Source organism: Pan troglodytes, chromosome 1, assembly GCF_028858775.2.
Source record: "Pan troglodytes isolate AG18354 chromosome 1, NHGRI_mPanTro3-v2.0_pri, whole genome shotgun sequence".
Taxonomy (NCBI): domain Eukaryota; kingdom Metazoa; phylum Chordata; class Mammalia; order Primates; family Hominidae; genus Pan; species Pan troglodytes.
In genome coordinates this window covers 40640691-40658492 of record NC_072398.2, presented here as the reverse complement: position 1 = coordinate 40658492, position 17802 = coordinate 40640691, and positions in this window count along the sequence as shown.

The window sequence follows — 17802 nt, the reverse complement described above, 5'->3', positions numbered from 1 at the left end:
CCTCTTTGATTGCTACCAACCTTGGTCAAATCACTCATGCTTTGAGACCAAATCCCCCTTCTATTCAATGGGAACAATAAAACTTACATGGTGAAGCCATCAAATGATTTGGGTGAGCTTCAAAGGTGAATGATATATGAAGGGATTTGTTATAGCACAAAAATGAGAGTTTGGGTTCAATTGTACTGATACTGAGCTTATGTAGTCTGCTACAAACCTTGTTATTTTTCCTCTATAAATATTGCAACTAACCCATTTATTTTGCCACACTTATAACTGTAAAGTTTCATTTGTTAGCTTTTCTTGACATTCTAGTTTGTAGAGAATCTTGATTTTGCCAACCAGTTTACTGGCCATCACTTTCTGCTTTGTGTGATCCACAAATTCAAGAAGCATGGATTCTGTGGTTTTACCTAAATGATAAATACAAATGTTGAACATTTTCCTTCACAAGAACTCTTCAGTTAGCTTCTCCCTATTTACAACATATACAGCTAAAAATAACAACAACTTCTTCCTTTTCTCGCTCCTCATCCCAAACATGTTTCTCTCACAAAAGCAGTTTCTATTTTGTTGTAAAGGTATTTAGGTAAATACGTTAGCATTTTCTGTAGATTATAAGCTCCTTAAGGACTGGGAATGTGTTGAATTATTGTTGTGGCTCCCAAAGACAATGACCCTGTCTTGTGTGTATTAGGCAACCACTTGAAGGCAAGACTATAGGGCTAAGGGCAGAGTTTTTTTACATCCTTCAAAGAAGACTCTCCACTAATTATGCCATCATCAAGCACTTATTTGTGTAGTTTGTTTGATTAATGTAAAGAGTGTTATAATGATTATCTTCTGTTAAGTCCAAAATTATAATGGGGCTGAGATGTTACTTGACTTGCAAGCTAACCTTCCTGTGTGGGTACGCGTGTGTGTACACACACACACACACACTAACAGAAACACCAGACCTCTGCATTAGAGAACAGACCATTTACTCCTAGAACATCTTAGTGCTGGTTCCCTGTGCCCCAGTCAAGCACAGACTGGTGTGCCAAGGGCCTGATACTATCTGTGCAAGCAGTGAGGTCACACCACAGAGGAGGAGCCCCAAATTCATGAGGCTTGAAACTTCTACAGTATGTCTGGCACATCTGCACTGATCTAATTCCAGAGAGAGAGAGAGAAAGAAAGAGAAAGAGAGAGAGATCCTCTCTGGGGTGGAGAGAAGGAACTCTACTCACCACTCTTAGAATATAAGAAAATAGCAAAATAGCTCTGGAGGAAATGAGTCTTTTAAATATCTCTGGAGGTATGCACTGTCTCTAATTGAATGTTTACCACTGTTTACCATTGAATCCTCTCTTTAACCTGGGTTTGCAAGAAAGCCCAGACCATGCAGAAAGGTGAACAGATTCATGGAGAGCTATTTCCCAATATCTTCTGCAAAGAAGCCACCTTAAGTAGCCATACACAGACTCTAAGATATTATCCGTGCTGAAAATATTTTATGTTCCTATTTGAGGATGGCTTGTAGACCCAGTGTTACATTGTTTTTACTTGAGTGTGTATATATATATATTTTGCTTTAAGGGAATCACCAGTAGTAATTTTTTAAGTCTCCAGAATAATAATTTGACCTAGTGGGGTAAGTAAAGTAGCAGACAAGTTAGATAATATAAAAATACCAGTAAAGAATAAAGTCACAACAATGTATCAAAAATTAAGATTTACTACCAACTAAGACTACCAACTTCTCTTTTGGGCCTTGCAAACTGGCTGCAAAAGTTACAAAAAAGTAAATCAGCAGCATTGCTGGAAAAAATGTTGCAGCTCTACAATGATATCTTTTAAGTTTTAGTAGTACTTTGGTTGTATAATTTCTGCTTGCCTTTTTTAAAAAAAAAGTCATATTGCCACTGTACAGTACTATCTTACATTTCCAAAGTCTTACCCAACACTGTGTTTGCTAGGCGCTATGAAAGATGCAAAATAAATAGTATTACTGGATCTGCAGGAATATTTCAGTCTAATTGGGTATATTACAGTCTAGTAGTGAGGATAAAAATAAATCCATGCACCAAATAGAAATACGTAAAATAGTATAGGATATATAGGTTTGGAGAGGTTCAGTGTAAATAAATTTTCAGGGCTGGTGTATATTTAACATGAACAAGTGCAAGATTGGGGAGCTGGAAAGTAGCGATGTGCAGAAGAGACAACGTTGGGCACCTTTTCTGTTTGCCAAAAGAGTGGAGGAAGGCTTCCTTTTACCATGGGCATTAATTTCTCCAGAGTACCCAAATAAAACAGAATTCCTAATTTTCTCTAGAAACTGTCCACACTTCAGAACAGGCTATTATAGGGGCAGATAAGGCATAGGGAATTTGGTGTGAGATTAAAATAAGCAGGGGTGGGATGATGAGAAGTTCACAGGAGCAGAGTGAACTGAGACACAGCAAACAGAAGGAAAATATAATCAGAGAATTGTGAGGATGACTTTTGTAGCAAGTATATGAGACTTCCTTGTTCAGATCCAAATGAAAGACTCACTTAAAGTAACAGTCGGAGCAAATTGCTTCTCCTCAGACCTTTCAATTTCTTTATGCACTGATTAGTGTTTTGTTTTTTATTTTTTGCCTGTATCGTAGTCTATGTATTTTCTGCTTTATGCTTTTACTTAATTTTCCCCCTAAGCCCTGGCTCCCTTCCTTTGATTACCAACTTCAGATACAAGCTTACACAATTGGAAGAGGAGGCTGGAGGTTCATCTTCTCTGGACTGTAAAGATGACAAATCTCTCTCAACTCTTTGGTTAGAAAATGCAATTAACTATATGGCCGGGTGTGGTGGCTCATGCCTGTAATCCCAGCACTTTGGGAGGCTGAGGTGGGTGGATCATCTGAGGTCAGGAGTTCGAGACCAGCCTGGCCAACATGGTGAAATCCCATCTCTACTAAAAATACAAAAGTTAGCTGGGTGTGGTGGTGGGTGCCTGTAATCCCAGCTACTAGGGAGGCTAAGGCAGGACAATCGCTTGAACCCGGCAGGCGGAGGTTGCAGTGAGCCAAGATCACGCTATTGCACTCCAGCCTGGGCAACAAGAGCGAAATTCTGTCAAAAAAAAAAAAAAAGAAAGAAAGAAAAGAAAAGAAAGAAAATACAATTAAGTGTACTGGAGTGTGCTCTCTCCAAAGAAAATTGGCTGAATTGAGATGTGAGTATCCTAGAAGCTGAACCAATAAAAATCAATCATTCCCATCCCTGGGGAAATGGCACTAGGGGAAAAGTTTGCTTTGCTATCTCTGTGCTGTGGACAAAATATGTGTGATTCTTACCCAATCAATAGAAATCTCTAAAATGAAAGATTGAAGCCGTCAAGAGTTGTAACATCTCTGAGATGAAAAATGTTTGTGAGAATTATCTCCACTAAATGTCAACTCCTCTCCCTCAGCCCCCATCTAAGTGTTTGCGTAGCCTTGGAGTTGTGTTGTCTGTTTGATCAAGCTAAGAAGTCTTGAGAAATATTCAAGTCTGTATGAGACATTTAGCAGAAAACAACTAGCTGGATGAGTCACAAACTCACCAGGCAGGAAGAAGGCTGTGGAGTCATGGTGTCCATTTCCTGTTTTTATTTTAACCTGGAAGATTTGATGCTACTCTGTGCCTGAGTACCTCCAGAAAACAATATTGCATGCTCCCTGAGGTACCCAGTACCAGAGTCAAAGGACTCCCACTGTGAAGAAAGTTGTCCGTGTATTTAGTCTTGCTATTCAATTTCTTAATCCCAATTATACAGTGCCCTTTACTCTGAGGTCATGCTGGGACCAGAGCTGGTTATGTGCCATATGGAAGGTGACATTTCTTGGGGGGATAAATTAATGAATCTGCTACTAAATTCTTAAAATCATTTTGTTAGTCCCAGCCTCTGTTTTAATAAAGTGGGTCATTGCGTAAAAATCTGCAACCACATAACTGTAGCTTGTTTTCCTAATGCTGGTCTTTTTTAAATGATTAGTTGGATTATCCTTTGAGTGAAAAAAGGTGGGTCTCTCCCACTTCCTCAAAACACTCAGAGAACCTGTATTCAACTTCTAATTTTATGCTTGGCCAACTACTCTTTCTTTTTAGTTGTGTTAAAATATACATAACGTAAAATTTATCATTTTAACCATTTTTAAGCATACAGTTCATTGGTCCTAAGTACATTTACATTATTGTGCAATCATTACCACTCCAGGACTTTTTCATCATCCCAAATTGAAATGCTGTACTCAGTAAATGATAATGTCCCAATTGCCCCTTTACTCTAGGTCCTGGCAGCCACCATACTATTTTCTGTCTCAATGGATGTGATTACTCTAGGTACCTCATATAAGTGTACTCATGCAATATTTGTCCTTTTTTAAATGTTAAGTTCCAGGGTACGTGTGCAGGATGTGTAGGCTTGTTACATAGAAAGGTGTTCCATAGTTGTTTGCTGCACTTATCAACCCATCTCCTAGGTATTAAGCCCAGCATGCATTAGCGATTTTTCCTGATGCTCTCCCTCCTCCCGCACCCCTACTCCCAAAAGGTCCCAGTGTTTGTTGGTTGTTCCCCTCCCTGTGTCCATGCTTTCTCATCTTTCAACTCCCACTTATAAGTGAGAACATGTGGTGTTTGGTTTTCTGTTCCTGTGTTAGTTTGCTGAGGATAATGGCTTCCAGCTCCATCCATGTCCCTGCAAAGGACATGATCTTGTTCCTTTTTATGGCTGCATAGTATTCCATATTGTATATGTACCACATTTTCTTTATCCAGTCTATCATTGATGGGCATTTGGGTTGATTCCATGTCTTTTCTATTGTGAATAGTGCTGCAGTGAACATATGTGTGCATGTATCTTTATAATAGAATGATTCATATTACTTTGGTATATCCCCGGCAATAAGATTGCTGGGTCAAATGATCAAGTGCCACACTGTCTCCCACAATGGTTGAAATAATTTACATTCCCACCAATAGTGTAGAAGTGTTCCTATTTCTCCACAACCTCGCCAGCATCTGTTGTTTCTTGAATATTTGTTCTTTTATGTCTGGCTTATTTAACATAATTTCTTTAAGGTTCATCCGTGTTGTAGCATGTGTCAGAATTTCATTCCTTTTCAATGTTGAATAATACTCCATTGTATGTATCTACTGCATTTTGTTTATCCACTCATCTGTTGATGGACATTTGGGTTGTTTCTACATTTTGGCTTTTGGGAATAATGCTGCTATGAGTGATGGTATGTAAGTATCTCTTACAGTCCCTGCTTTCAATTGTTTTGGGTATATATCCAGAACTGGGATTGCTGTATCATATGGTAATTCTGTTTAATGTTTTGGAGAACTGCCATACTGTTTGTCACAGTGGCTATACCAGGGTTTCAATTTTTCTACACTCTCTCCAACACTTGTTGTCTTCTCTCTGTGTGTGTGTGTGTGTGTGTATTACATAATAGTCATCCTAAAGGCCAACTACTCTTTAATTTGTGGGAATTCACAAAATCCTTTCACATGGCCTTCTGCTCCATCATTTTTGACACTTACCTTCTTAGATAAATAACTTTTTTTGGTTTAGGTCCATGAAAAATTCTCCCTATTTTTCCTCCTTACTCTGGTAACCTCACTTTGGTGTCCTGTTAGGGAGCAATACTTGGTCAGATCTTTGTTAGCTGTGTGGCTTCCAGGCTCCAAGGTCACTGTGGTGACACCTCCAGTTGAGTTTCTTTTTACCTCATTTTCCAAATTGTCTTCCATGTTTCTTTTGAGATGTTCCATCTCAACATGTTTAAAACTGAGTTTGTTATTCTGGCGCCATAACATATGACCTATGTGATTTTGGCAAACAATTTAACCTAAGCTTAGTTTCCTTGATTGAAAAGGGAATTAAAAATAGTGCCTAGGGCACAGAATTTTTGTGCTAAAGCAGATGGGGTTTATAGAGTGATTGACGCTGTGATCGGCACATAGTGATTTTTCAATAATTGGTGGCTATTATTGTTAATTTTTCTTCTAACTGGATACGTGTCTTTATTTTTCCATTTTTTATTAGCCATAACCAGTCTTCTGTAAGCAATGTAGGCTATACACATCATAGTAAGCCTTCTTTTCATACCACTCTCCTATCTACTTCAAAAATTTCTATGATCACTCCAAATAATCAACATTTATTGCATTATAATAACCTTTTAATGAACTGTTACTTTAGCAAAAGTTTGCTGAGTCCCTGAGGCATTGACTCCAGCCTCCTCCTTCCTTAGTTTATCCTGCTCTCCACTAATAGATTCATTTTCCTAAAATAGTCTTTTCAACTGATCATTCGTATTTTCACAACACTTTATTGAGTTCTAACCTTTATTACCTGGAGGTCATGCACACATTCTGTCTCTCCAACCACAGTTGAGGATGCTTTGTGAAATCCCTGGAACTAGGAAAGGACTCATGATTCTCTAGTTATCCCCACAGCATAGACTTATGGAACTCTCTGAATCCTTTTTCTTTCCTTTGAGGTGGCCAATCATTCTCTTGGCCTTGTTGAATCATCTTAAGTGAGAAAGTGAGAGTCCTTTCTTTTTTTTTTTTTTTTTTTTCTCTTTGGCCCTTCCATTTCTATATCAAGGACTCCAGGGCTTAAAGTTTAATTCACTGTTCATCGAGTCTCTAGTGAACTTTTGACATCCAGTTCACCTATGATTGCCATGTGGATCACAGGCTCCCGGATCACAGGCTCCCAGATCACAGGAGAGAGTCCCTTGGCCATAAAAAAGAAGAGGAAATAAGTTATATCCCCCAATCCTCTCCTACCTCCTGACTGCATTCTGTTTCTAGGTAGGTCTTAAAACAGCAGTGCCTTGTCCTCTGTTTTTTACAAAAATTCTGATTTAATAACATAGTAGCAGGGGGAAATGGTGTAGTATCCTGGTTAACAGCATTGTCTCTGGGGTCAAACAGAGCTGGTTCCAATTCTGGTTTTACTACTTGCTAAGTGACACTGGGAAAGTTACTTAAGCTTTGTATTCCTTAGATTCTCTATCAGTAAAATAAGAGCAGAATGCCTGTCTCTTAGAGTTGTCGTCAGAATATAAGAAATAAAAATAAATCACTCATTGATTTTGGGGAATAAACGGTGCTCAAATAAATGACAGTTTTGTGTTGGCATTATTATTATTTGAAAGATTTTTTTATTAAGACATTAATGGTATTAAAAGATTCCTAGGTCTTTGATAATGGTATGGTTGGGAAGGACAAGAATAGCCAAAGAATGTAAATGACATGAAACCTGTGATGCCTGAAGTTGTTCTTTCTTTCTTGCATCCCCTCTTTGTGCTTGCATCAAGCCTATGTCTGAACCAACTCTAGAGGGGGAGACTTCCAACACCAATTCTAATAGACAGTGTTGCTATTCCTTCCACCATATGCATCTCATGAGGATATTTGACCCCTCTTATTCCAGTACTTTACATCTATGCCTAGTTTATTCTAAGTCCAAAGCTGGGACACAGCATACACTCTTGCATGCCATTACTAATAACTCATACATTAGATGGGTTGATTGAAGTTCGCTTACTTTAACCTTTGGAAAAAATGAAAAGCTTATTGATTGAAAATAAAGCCACTTGATTGAATGTTTAAAGACTTTGTAATTGCTCAAGGCAACATCCTAGGCTCTGGGGTATTAACAAACACTCTAGTCCACTTGGAATATCATCCTATGTAACATTAGCCAACACTCACTTTCCCCTTGTTCAGTTACTGCTAATACCTCATGGCTTGTTGTGGCTCTTTGATACTTGATTGGATGATTTTGTGCCATTGTCTATTTGTTTGTTGTTAAGTTATTTTTTAATCTAGGTTTCCAAACAATTATAACTTCAATGAAGGTAGTACAAGTCTCATTCTCCTTTTTCCCTGAAGGACCCATACAGTGCTAGGCACTTGGATTTCATTCATTTGAAATATATTGAGTACCTACTATGTGCTGTACCCTATGCTAGAAACTGAGTATATGATGGAGATAATATAGAGAAGCTTACATTTTAGTAGGCAGATTAAATCATTTTTACATTTATAATTGAGAGTGAGGGCTACTGGTAGTGGTGATAGCAGGGGGATTAGAACACCCTCATAGTAGGTTTGGGGTAGGAAGCTTTAAGGCCAAACCCACCTGTGGGTATCTTGAAACTTGGCTTTTGCAAACCCCGAGTCCACAATTTGATCCTTTTTATAAGTGGGTTGGATATTCTCTAGTCTTATCATATTTGAAAAGCTTTTCTCTCCCAGCTTCATCATATTTCATAACTCATAAAATATATGTGAAAATCAATGACATTAGATCACTGTGTCTTAAGTCTTAAGAGTTTTCCTGTCTTCCTAATGATGTAGTGAGTCAGAAAATAATTAAAAATCATTTAGAGTGCAACCTCCTTTTCCCTCCCCCTGCCCCAATTCCCCACTCTGCCTGATTGCTCTTGATAGCACAGGGACATCTTCACTGATGGGAGCTATGCCAGCACCAGCAGTATTCTCAGCCTTGCTCAGATTCTCCCATGGGACAGCGAGTGGACACACAATTGCTATCACTATGGGGAAACTTCCACCTTTGAGATCACTGCTCGTTTTTTCTAACAGCAGCAACAACCACAAAAAACCACAGCTGACATTTACAGGATGCTTGCCCATCCATTTTCTCATTCGATGTTCACAAATGCCTTGGGGCACAGATATTACTTTTATTCCGATTAATATCAGCAAAGTATGACTCAGATAAAGCCGGGGACTATTCCAAGGTCACTCTTCTTATGAGAGGGTAGAAACAGGATTATAGCCCTAAAGCTATTTCCTTTACCTTCTACTCTGCCTTGTCCACAGAGAGGAGGGTGGCAGAAGAAATAAAGGTGAGAGAAAGTTAAGGGAGGTGGGATAGATTTTGGTAAAATTTTATAGATCTAATCCCATGAGGAGGGATTTACCATATTATCCAATGCCTCATTCTATATAAGCCAAGTGAGAATATGGGTTAAAATATCCTCATCCAAGTCAAATTGACTTAAGCAATAAGAACTTTATTGGCTAACATATATCTACAGGGAAGACTGGTTTCAGGGACTCTGCTGGCATCACTTGGCCCATATTAGATCACATGCCTATTCCTCAATGACCAGTGGAAAGGGCCTGGTTGTGGGGGGGTCAAGTAATCTTTGGACTGCTCAGATTCATACTTGGAGCCAGGAGTGGGGTCAGCTTCCCTGGGAGCACTAGGCCTGCGTGTTTGGGTAGAAGGTGGATCTCTACAGTAAATGTCCACTAGAATGCTTGACAGAGAAGATAATGTAATTACTGAATTTGGTCACAGGGGGCAGAGCTGTTCATCGGTATAGATCCTGATTCTCAACCTTGGCCTTACAATGGCACCAACTAAGGAGATTTTTTAAATACCATGGCTGAGACCCCCCCCCCCCGCCCATCCCTAGAGACTCTAATTTGATAGGTCCGGGGGGAGCCTGGCATTGGGGTTTTCAAAATTCGCTTGCTAGGTGATTCTAATGTGAGGTCAATTTTGAGAACCATTCTTCTAGATACTTGCTACTCCCAAGCGTGGTCCATGGACTAGCAGCACTGCCCTCACTTGGGATCCTGTAAGAGATGCAGAACCTCAGGCTCTACCTGGGACCTGCTGAGTCATAATCTGCAGACTAACATCTGCGCAGGTGATTCACATGGCACTGAAGTTCGCGAAGCACCAGTGTTATAGATGATAATGCTCAAGGCCTTGATCATGCCCCATGTCTTTACCCTGGTTTTCAGATCTAGTTTGCAATTTATTAATTAGTAATCTTGGTGGGTAGTCCTCACAGATCTGCTCTACTTCCTAGTTTTCCTCAGAGGGAAACCTTGCAAATCAATGATTATTAATGATATGTATGATTCAGGATCACTTGAGGATTTTATTCTAAATTTATATGCCTGATTCCCACTGTAAAACAAGTGAAATAGACTCTCTGGGGGTGAGTTTGGATCATGTATATCCTAGGCAAAAACTATCTTCGGGTTCAGATACAGTCCAGAGTATGATAAAACATTGTGTTTTCCCAAGATGAAAACCAGAGAGAAAATAAGCCAGTTGGGGATTTAATGATGATGTGAAAAAGAATGTTTTAACTCAACTCATTTCTAGACACTTGCTTCTCAGTCTGCTTGTGGACTTGGCCACTGAAGACCCCAGCAAAGAGGAGAGATCAGAGGCCTCAGGCTCTTAGGCTGACCAGAACAGGGGTGGTGGGGATGATGGATGGGGAGCTAGTGCCATAGATAGTTGCAGCATCAGCCCATCCTGCCGCTTCCCAGAGTAATAAATCCTGGAGGGAACACCAATACATTCCTGATAGCAGAGAGAAGTCACTCTTTAATGTGGGCCTGATAATGTCACTGAGCTCAGTCTTCTTAAATTTAAATGATTAGCAATGACCAGGCTTGCTCCTGCTTGATGCATCGCTTAACCTGGTAATCGGGAAATCTATTCCACTTGCCTACTTAGATTGATGATGTCATGTTACACTGGGGCTTGCTTTCTCCCTGTAATGGGGGAAGAGCATGTTAGGATGCAACGGCCTTGACCATTCTGGACTCAGTCTTCCTCATGAATTTGATTAATATCACAGGCTCCCTGAGCACATCTCAGAATTGCTGAATCTGGCATCTCTAGGAGGACTATGTTTAGAGAGCATTGAGATGTTACTAATGGAGTCTGCCATTGGATGATTCTATTCATTTCACGACTTCTGGACTTAGTGAGAGTATCCTTTTCTAAGAATTAAAAAAATGTATGTTTTTTGGTTGGGCCCTATCGAGTAAGGAAAAAACTAAATCCACCAAAGTAGGGCTGGCTCCCTATAGCTACCTGTTGTGCTAGATGAAAGAGTCCCAACTTGTGGGCATGAATATCTTTAGGGATGCTGGAGTATTGTTTGGTGAAGCTCAAAGCTGATTGTTACCATAAGGTCCCCCATTCCCTATGCAGGTCCCTATCCTACCAGGGAGGACAAACAGCACTCCTCTTCTCCTTCATCCTATCCCGTTGAGAAGTTTCACTGCTCTATGCCCTTCTTTCTGGTGATTCCAAGGGATGGCAAATAACTGAAAATAGCCTATCTTCATGAAAGGTACTTTTTGTTAGGAAATACCAATGGGAGCCACTGGCAGACCCAAGGACAAGGCTGGAAAAGTGGGAAAGAGGGACAGGAAGATAAAGTGACAAATGAAAAGGAATAGAGAAAAGTGCCTGAAAAAGGAGGAGGCAGAGGACTAGAAGCAATGATCTCCAAGGTTAAGGTGATGCCCAGATTGTCATGGTGGACCAGGGAGGGAAAATGGAAATCAGAATGAAATCCCACTTAACAAACAGAATTAGCAAATATTTCTTGCTTACGTGCTATGTATCAGGACTGTGCTAGGTGCTCGTGATACAGAGCTGAGTAAACCTTGGACCTGCCTTCAAGGACTCCTATTAAGGAGAAGCAGCCATGCCACAGAGTTACAAAGCAGGGTGACAAATGCAACTGCACAAGTGAAGTACAGGATACCGAGAGAAAAGATTTCTTCAGGGAGATGATATCTGAGTTGAATTCTGGTATAAGACCAATTTTCCAAGCTGATCTGTGGGTAGGAAATGAGAGACAATGGAGCATCTGCCTAAAGTAATGATTCTGCAGATAAACACTACTCCATTAAATCTGTTTCTCCTTCAGAATCACCAGAGAAGTGAGTGGATAGATACATTTTTCAATTCCAAACTGGTGTTTCACTCCAGTTCGGGCTAGATAATATCTCATTATGTTATTTGTACAACGCTGAAAACTCATTCACACCTGTTTATTTATTTATTTTTTTGATTAAGGGATCAGTATCTAGTTCATACAGAGTTCTCCGACACTTGAGTTAAACCATACCGAGAGATCCCAGCTTGGAGTTTCTTATATATCCTGATTTCGCAAATCTGCACATGCTTGTGGATAATAATTCTAAAGTCTGAGTTAATTTGGAGCCAGATTAGCCAGAGACACAATCTAAGACTTTTATCTCTGCCCCCAAACAGGCTATTTCTTGGGCCACTAGCCCATCCACTCATCTGTTTGCTTTTAGAAAGTCATTTGTGTACAAACTGTGGACATTACCAACTGCAGATGCCACTACCTCTCCTTGTTGCATCTCTTCTTGGGGTAGGGAGGAAGGCCCCACTCTAGAAGAGAAACTGCTCAGCTCCTCAGGCAAGACAAAGCATCAGTTCTGAGTTTTGGCACTGCAAAATTCTCTAAGCAAGGGCAACCCCACGGAGGTCTCAGCGCTGTAGATCGAGGTGAACAGTGTGTCACGTAATAATGGAAACCACTGAAAAATACATGGAGGAGAGAAACATATATTCCCAGACTGGAGGAAGATTGAAAGGCTAGAACCCAGGAAAAATATCATTTTAGAAGAGAAGCATTTTCTTGGCTCCATGAATAAATCATTGACCAGACAAGCCTCTTCTCTTTTCCTTCCTTTATTTTGAAGCCAGTAAATTGCCTCTGATTTGGAAAGGAAGTTAGAAGCACCCTCAGCGCTGCCTGCCTCATGCTGCAGACAAATGAGGCAGCCATTTTAACTTTTCATGAAGATGTTTATTAGGCTCTTGAACTCTTCTGATCTAATGCTTCTTTGTTTGTGGCGGTTCATTTTTTTTCCCCCATGTAAAGCATTGAACAAGTCTGCAATAGCCATTCTTACTTTGAACACTCAATTTTTTTTTTTTTTTTTGGTAGGCTGACCCAGTCTTAACCAAGAAGATGGGTGTCACGTAGATTTTTTTTCTCGTGTTCTAGAAACTAACCACAGATTAGCCCATTTTAGCACAGCCTATGTGTGTGAAAGAATAGTAAGGTCCACATTAGTAACCCAGTGGACCAGAGAGCTGTCATGTTCTACCACTGCCACCAAGACCAGCTCAGCAGGGTCAGCCCGAAAGAACCAACCTTCTTTTTCACCCCCTCCTTTAGGTAATGCCACTGTTTGTCATCAGAAATGAAACACTGTCTTTGGGGGATTATGCAAATTGAAATATTGTTTTAGTCAACAAATGTTTATGATACATTTTTTATTCTGTGTTATGAATGTGTTTCTATCCCCTTTTGTCTTTATCTATCTGGCTTATTTATGGGAATTACTGCTTACATATTTTCTGAGCCATTGAAATACAGCTGATCACATTCACTAACGTATTCCTATATTTTTCTTCATTGAGGATACTTAACTGCAGCCACATATTTCTGTCATTTTTGAGCTTCCAGGGAAAATAATTATGTTTTGATTCAAAGTGTTAAGAAAGCTTTCTTCTGCCCATTTCTGGTGTTTCCTTTCATTTCTTTGCCATGAGGTAAGTTGTCCAGGTGACTTATTGCTCCAGAGAGCAGCCAGTGTCGTCATTGCCTTTGAAGCCCCTGGGACATTTGAGATATAACTCCATAGCCAGTGCTGGCATAAATAGCATTTCATTATATATTAGCCCAGTACAGAATATATAGCCCCACGGTCAATCCTACACGGCAATGTTCATAAACCTACCACAAAGTGACTAGAACTAATAGAATGTATATATTTCCATTTCCTTTTTTAAAAAATTATTCATATACCTGAATCTACAAAGGCTGAGTCACTTCCAAAGTCCAGTCCACTGGGTCCATGCTGATTAAACTTTGGGAGTCATCCTGATTTGTGGCCCGCAAGGGAAGAACAAAAATTTAATCGTTCCTGGGTGTTGTTTATAATGTCAAGAAGACCTTTATAATTGATTCTGATGAAAGTCCATTTGAGAGCCAAGAATGAGTGTGCTGGTCTATCTGAATCAATGATTTGGAATTTGAGTGGGTTTGTTCTCTGCCACTCAGGAACCCACTGAGATGGAAAACTAGGTATGTGTCACCAACAGGGCTGCTGGGTATGGTTGTTCAGGTTCGTATACTGCAACTCCAAAAGGGGGTATTAATATAGCCTTTTGTTAAAAAGGGTGCCCCCCAGAGGTGTGCAATGCGCAGCACACATGGTCATTCATGAGAACCCTACTTGGAGAATACTTTCCTTTCAGAAATAAATGCACATGCTATAACTCATTTAGCCTTCTAAATGGTACTTTCCTCTCTGACTTCTAGTACTACCACATGCTAATTATATCTAATGTTCTAGTCAGATGCCCCAAATTCACAGGCTATATCTACCCCCACACAAAAGTTCTGCTTGGTCCACAAAATGTTAAAAACAAAACAGAACAAAAACCCTAGTTTCCATTCCTTTAAAATGAGGAGATTTTATATTAAAATTCCAACTTCCAGCTTCGCTTGATCAATCAGTTCTGGCAACATATCACCCTTCCAGTGAGGCAACCGTTCATTCAAGCTTAGGATCTGCTGTTCCTTAAGAAAAGGCCACAACCTTGTCCCAACATGCTCTATTATCTCAGTCCTACCCTGGTTCACTAATTTGTGTTATTCGCCTGTCTCCTGTAGGCATGTCAATATGTGACCCCTGTGTCATTTACCTCAAAAGGATGTTCCCACCATTTTGGCCTTGGAACAACATATTCTTATGACTGGGGAGCATTTGCAACATTTCTTTAAGCAGCTCTCTCTGTCCTCAGGATTCCAGAATTCTTATTTGCCTCCACCCAACCATGATGGGAGTAACTGACCTAGATCTACTGTGAACCAAATGTCAAAAAGTACCTCCTCTGCCCTGAGAAGCCTGGTGGACTCCAGCCTGCGTCAACTGTGACATCTCAGCACTGCTGTTGGTCTGTAAACCAGCCTTCCCTGTAGCTGTTCTCTACCCTCTAAAGCTTTTATTATCGTCAGGTTCTATTCTGGGTGGAGTGGAGTATTAGTCTCTGTAGTGAAACTGAGCGGGGCCCCCATACTGGGAGAGTGGTGTTCTGAGGATAAAAACCAACAATGTAGTGCCTTCTGCTTTAATGAGTTTATCTTTGTTTCTCCTCTTCAGAAAATGAAATGCCCTTGCCCCAAATTTCTCTCAGTGTTGGCTTTGCAGGGCTCCTCTCCTCGTGTTCTGGGCTCATTAAATTAAGTTTCTGTTGATAACCTTTGGCCAGACCCATCTTCAGGAAGACTCTAAAGCATGTTAATAAGCCAGACTTTAAAGGCAGCAAAGATCTCCAGGCCCATGGTCCCTTTCATGCCTCGGCGGCTTCTATGGCAAAAGGATGACACGACTTTTATCAAGGCTTTGGCTACATTCATATCTCATGACATAGATTTTTTTTAAAAGCAGAATTTCAAAGAGTCCTCTTTATCACCATATCTTTAGTCTTTCTTAACGGTTCATATGGATATTTCCTTAGAAGTTGTATAATCAAAGTCATAAAGTCATTTGTACATTTATATAATTTTTTATCTTCAGGGGCTCAGAGTTGGGAGAATTGTGTCTTTAAAAGCAATTGCTGGTAAAAAGACCAACTTCAAATCAGCCCTGACCTTTTGTTCAACAGCTCCTCCTGTTACAGAACACATTCAAATAGCTATTTAGATATTGGAGGGGAGAAAAATCCATTGATTTTCATAGTTAGGGGGGTAGGTTGTTTCTGTAGAAAGGATTGGTGCCGAGAGGGGGTTTGGGCCCTGCTTTTCTCAGCCACACTCTAATTGAGGCTCTGAGCCCTTACGCCTGTGGGGTGGCACAGGCTGCTGTCAGGCCCTTTTGGTTTTCGTGGCTCCAGCTGAGGAGTTTGCTTGGAATAAAGTGCCCACAGGTATATGAATATGTCTGGGAGCAGGAAGAGGACAATTTCAAGAGCTCATTAGACTCAGCGATTGCTGGGAAATAGGAGAATGCATTTCATGGGAGTTCCCATGCTGTCTTAGGATCCAGGAGCTCTGGCTCCCAGGCTTTCACCTGGGAACCTCCCTAACCATGTGCCCTTCTCCTGCTATTTAGAATGTATAATTCAGCAAACTGTTTATTGGGTTCCTGCCGTGTACCTGGCACCATGATCTGCACTCTTATATACATTATCTCATTTCATGCTTTACACTCAGTGAGGCAACTGTCTTTATCCATAGCTTATGTAATGAGGAAACAGATTCAGAATGGTTAAGAAACATACCCACAGTCGGTCAGCTTGGGAGTGGAAGACCTGAGACTTGTAACCGGGTCTTTGCTAAGTCCAGTCTTTTCTCCATCAGAGTGTATCTTACCCACTTCTAAAATAAGCAGGTATCCTCTCAACACCCATGGCCTGCAGCCATAGGCCAGAGGAGCATGTGCTTTGGATTCATGGAACTTCTTATGAACAGTTGGCTACTCTCTATTCCATCCCTTGTCAGAAAATCCTTACTGACATATGTACTAGCTAGCAACCTAAAAAATGTTTATAAAGTGCCTAGAACAGTGCCTGGCTAATAGTAGACATGCAATAAAGCACTGTTATTACCAGCAGCTTTCTGGGTTTATTAAGGCACTTGCACAAAACGCTCACAGTTCCTTTAGCAACTTTGAACAAGTACTAGATACTAATTGGCTTATGATTTATTTTCCTCTTTAACTAGTTAATAATCATTGGTTAGATAAACCATTTTTCCACTTATCGTATTACAGGCTAAGCTCTTTACATATTATTTTATTTAATGCTCTCACAACTTCTGAGGGAAGCATCATTTCCTCAATATAACAGAGTGGAAAACTCAGAGAGGAGTTTTCCTTTGCTTACTCAAAGTAAGCGGGAGTGCTGAGATTCGAAACCAGGCCTGTTAATGCTAAGCACCTTGCTCCCTCTACCCTTCCTCTCAGTGATCAACAGCTTTGCCAGGAACAGGCTCTGCTCAGATTCCAGCATCTGCCACGGGGCTCAGAGATTTTTGTTTACCTTAAGCCCCAGATGTGGGTAGTAGAGTAGTGATTTTCCAATTTTGCTGCACATTAGAATCACCTGGATAGAGGAAACTTTAAAAATCCTAATACTCAGATCATACCCCACACAGATGAAATCTCTGGGGATGAGAGCCAGAAATGTGTATTTTCAAAAGATCCCCAATTGATTCCAATCAACAGCAACCTTAGTAAACTGCTGTCCTAGGCTCTCGGGGACCCCTGACTTCTAGAATCCCAAGTCATTTTGGATAGTTGTGGACCAGTGCATGTATCTTCAAAACAGCTGGCTGCTGGGGACAGAAAGAACTGTGCTGAATCTAAGAGGCATCCCTCCAATTGGAGTGCAGGCCCATGAATTCATCGTAAGTTCCCAAGCACTTACTCTCTGTTAAAGCTTTAACACTGTGCTGAAGGTGGCCCTGACTCTATCGGGCAAAGCCCAGAGGTGTAAGCAACAGCTGTGTGCCAAACAAAACTGCCCTGGAGTTTGCATGGCAGATCATGTCTTTACTACCATGAGCACCATATATATGAAGAGGCATGTGCTTTCACACATTATTCACAGCCATCTGCCCTGCTCTCATACACAAGCTCCAAATTCTCCTTTCTTTTACTGACTGTCACCATGTGGCCTTTGCTGATGATTTATACATCATACCCTCCATTAACCGATGGGAAAGATACTCATAGTAATTTCCTTCCATCATCTCTTCCTAGTAGGCTCCCAAATAATTTCACAAAATGTGGTCTTTTGGTTAAGTTGTTAATGAAGTGAGATTAGGGGTGTCCTTCATACACAGTCTAAGAGAATGGCAAGATCTTGAAAAGCTCCATCATCATTAAATTAGTAAATTATTATTGCAGCAGCCTATGTGTGTT